Below are 4,212 nucleotides of genomic sequence, written 5' to 3'. Positions count from 1 at the left end.
GAAAGACAAAAGCCAAACAGTCTAGCATTCCACTTACAATCTAACCACAGATTTCCAGCCTTATCTTATGTTTCTCTTTCCATGTACTCATGCACCAAACTGGACCTTGAACATGCTATATATTTCTGCCTTTCCTCACACTGTTACATATCCATGAAATGACCTTTTCCCACCTCTTTACTTATTTAATTCACTGCTCATCCCTTAATAACCGCTTCCAGCATGTATGCATTCTACTACTACTACTAATAATAATAGCAGGGGCACTGCTTTCCTTTATGCTCAGCAGTGGTACCCACAAGGAGGACTTTAAGCAGCCATGATGCCCAGCCAAAATGGCCAGATTCTGAAATTCCATTTCTAAAAACCTGGCAAAGATAAGTTGTCACATAATTTAACCAGCCAGACAGGAAGAACAGAAGATGAGAGGCCCATAAAGAAAAAGCTTGGTGAATTGCCTCTTATCCTGCATCTGGTCTTATCTGGCCAATGATGAGATGTCCTACTATTTGATACCATGCCAAAGTGTGTGCCTATAGGGGAGTCAGCTTGAAAAAGCTTAGAGTGGTTAGCATCCATGCACAAATGGCATGGACCATTGGTATCTCTGTGGATGCTATGGACACAAGATAATTATAAAGAGTTACTCCAGGCTAATGTACAGCAACTAAAAGAAAAATATTCCAAACTTAGCCACTTCTCAAGGAAACCATCTATACCTTAGAAAGGAGATAGTGCTCCTGAAGAACTTAAATTGGCAACCCAGCTTTCAGGACTAGTTATGCCCATTGGAAATGACTATAAAAGAGAGAAAGCTTATATCATTACAGAAGATGAAAAGACTATGAAGGCATTTGCCTAGCCTTTGAATGGCCCAGGCCAATAATCATCTTTTCAGAATTGGGGCAAACAGAACTAAGGAAACTACAGAGCAGGAGGTAGGGAAGAAAAAATAAACAACCATTGAGAATTTTCAATAAAACCAATTTAAAACAAATAATAATAATAGTAACAAATATTCATATATTGATTTAAAGCTGGCAAAGAAAGGGCAATGAGGTGGCTTAATGGATAGAGCACTGGGTCTAGAGTCAGGAAGACCTGAGTTCAAATCTGGCCTCAGACACTCACCAGCTGTGTGACCCTGGACAAGTAATGTCTGTTTGCCTGAATCCAATGAGAAAGAAATGGCAAACTGTTCCAATATCTTTGCCAAGAAAACCCCAAATGGAGTCATGAAGGGTTGGACATGACTAAATGACTGAACAACAATGAAGCTCTTTCCATATTGTTTGAACTTCACAATATTCCCCAGAAGTAGATACGACACACTTACAGTAAAGTTGTATACGAAACAGAGAGACAATAGACATAAGTCATTTTGGAGAGAAAGCACTAGCAGCAGGGGGATGAGGGAAAGCTTCACATAGATGATAGTACCTGAATTGAGCCCTGAAGGGAAGGAAGGAAGGAAGGAAACTAGAGAATTCTAAGAAGCTGAAGTGATGAGGGAGTGCATTTCAGACATGGAAGACAACTAGTGCAAAGGCATGTCAATAGGAGATGTTTTACTGTGTTTAAAGAACAGTCAGAAGTCCAGTTTGGCTGGAGCAAATTGCACATGAGGGGCAATAAAGCATGATGAAGACTGGAAAGCTTGGTCAGAGTCAGTTTGTAAAGAACTTTGACAAAAAGAGGAATTTGGCACTTGATAACAAGAATGACAAATATTTATAATGCACCTCCTTTTTAGCTGAGTGTCATGCTAGTAGCTCAGTTTAAAGGTCACTGTGCTCACAAAGTTCACAATTTAGTAGAAGATTAAGAAACAAAAATAATTAGAATTCACAATAATGGCTGATAAATGCAATGAAGAGGTACAAACTAAAATTCTGCTTATGGTTAAATAAGTACATAATAATAATAATAACCCATAACATTCATATTGCACCTTAAAATTTATACAGAGCTTTACAATTACAAATTAAAATTTCAACTTATAAATTATTTCATTTGAACCTCATGACAACCCAGTGAAATGGATGCTATTATTATTGCTATTTTACAGGTGAAACTGAGGCTAAGCAAGGTTAAACTAGTTACTCAGAGTCATTCAGTCAATAAGCATTTGAGACAGGATTTGAACTAAGGTCTGTACTGACTTTGGCTTCTGTTCTCCATTCACCATGCCATCTAGCTGCCTACTCACCTAAACTCATAATTGGTAGCTTTTTCATAGGTTTTTCCCACTATCACTCTTTCTCCTACAAATCTGTCTTCCATATACCATTTTTGTGCATAGATTTGATTGTCACTTCTCTGTTATAAAAATGTTCTTTGGCTCCCTATTGCCTCTCAAGTAAAGTTCTAATTCTTTCTGACATCTGGCCTGAGACACTCATTAGCTATGTGACCCTAGACAAGTAATTTCTGTTTGCCTTAATCCAGTGAGAAAGAAACGGCAAATCACTTTGCCAAGAAAATCCCAAAAGGAGTCATGAAGGATTGGATGTGACTAAATGACTGAACAACAACAATAAAGTTCTTTATGTATCATTTGAACCTCACACCATTCCACCTAGGTAGATGTGACACATATTCAGTATATATATATATATACTCTTCTATTCTCTGATACCACTTTTATGTATTCACCCATCAAATTGGACTATTCTCTGTCCTTTGAAAAAGCATTGTACATTCTTGCCTTTGTGCATGCTCTCCTATGCCTAAAATGTCTTCCTTCTACTCCTTTGCCTATTTAATTACTGACTATCCTTTAATGTCCACTTCCTCTTTAAAACATTCTTTGGTTTATTTACTCATTGAATAATAAGATTCCCCTTTAGACCTCACAGAACACTTTGAACCACTATTATAATATGTGATATTGCTTATCACAATTAACTGTGTTGGCATGTTATCCCTCTATTAGAATGTAAATTCCATGAGTGAAATATCCATAGGAAAAAGAAGTCAAAGAGGTAGAGCTAAAAGAAGCCTTGGAGATCATCCAGCCTTGGCAAAGACGTGGCATGTGTGGAGTGGGCACTTGGGGAACTGTTCTGTTCCCCCTCTTCCTAGGGCATGAGGACATTTTTTTTGCATGCGTCACCCCTCTGTGCAGCCACCCAAAGCAAACACTTTCTCCCTCAGCTCTCTCAGGTAACAGACAACTTGAATTTGTCCTCTGGGAAAAGGCTCACCAACATATTTTGCACATAAAGAAATGAAGGACCAGAGAGAAGCAATGATTTACCCAATGCACAGGATATGAGTACAAATCATCAGACATCCAGCATCATTTGTCTCATCCAATCTTCTAACATCCTCTAGTGCATAGCATGGGTTTTTGAATACAGTAGATAATAGATGATTATTATAATGACTTTACAAATATATATATATACATATATGTCAGAAAATGTCACTGAAAAGCTATCATGAAAGTCTCTTTCGTTACCTTTACATGACTCTTACTTCGATGTCTCATTGCTCTGTGATAGTGGCTGCAGAGTTCTTGAAGACTAGTCCAGTGAATGCACACTCTGGCAAGTTTTACTAAGGTCAACAGCTTGAGGGAGTACATTCCAGACATGGAAGACAACTAGTGCAAAGGCATGTCAATAGGAGATGCTTTACTGTGTTTGAAGAATAGTCAGAAGACCCGTTTGGCTGGACCAAAGTGTACATGAGGAGGAGCAGAGCATGATGATATATAGTCCCAGCAAAAGATTTTGATCACTGACTCAGAGCTAGCCTGGCTAAGGTGAGAGAGAGCCATCACCAATGGACTCTTAAGTAAGTAATGAATTCTTTGGCTGTGCTAGCCCATGAAACAAAGGGAAACTTTAAAATGACCCTCAGTACTATGGTGGCCTATTTTTTGTCACCAGTGGGATGAGGAGAAAGGCTTGGAATCTTTGCTTCCTGAGTTAGGGTGCTATAGTGGTTTCAGAATGATCAGCACCATGGTTAAGGGCGATGCTGCTTTTGTGAGCTTCAAGGCAAGTCAACTCTCTGCAAGGAATATGCTTCCTTGTCATGATAGGCAAATGACTATTGCATGTAGCAAAGAATTTAAGGAGAAATAATGGGGTTTTATCCCTATCAGTAACAAACTGGCTTCAATTGTGAAGTCTTGAACCAGTTCCAATTGCATGTAGAGAGCAACTCAGAATTGAGATTTGGGATTCTGGAAATGTGGGAATG

At 38.6% G+C, this 4,212-nt stretch overlaps 1 pseudogene; it reads left to right on the top strand.

The window, feature by feature from the left end:
- The first annotated feature begins 319 nt into the window (after nucleotides 1-319).
- LOC123234947 lies at nucleotides 320-956 on the top strand (annotated as a pseudogene).
- The last annotated feature ends 3,256 nt before the right edge of the window (nucleotides 957-4,212 follow it).

Source organism: Gracilinanus agilis, chromosome 2 (assembly GCF_016433145.1).
Source record: "Gracilinanus agilis isolate LMUSP501 chromosome 2, AgileGrace, whole genome shotgun sequence".
NCBI lineage: Eukaryota > Metazoa > Chordata > Mammalia > Didelphimorphia > Didelphidae > Gracilinanus > Gracilinanus agilis.
This window is presented reverse-complemented; position numbering and strand designations above follow the sequence as displayed.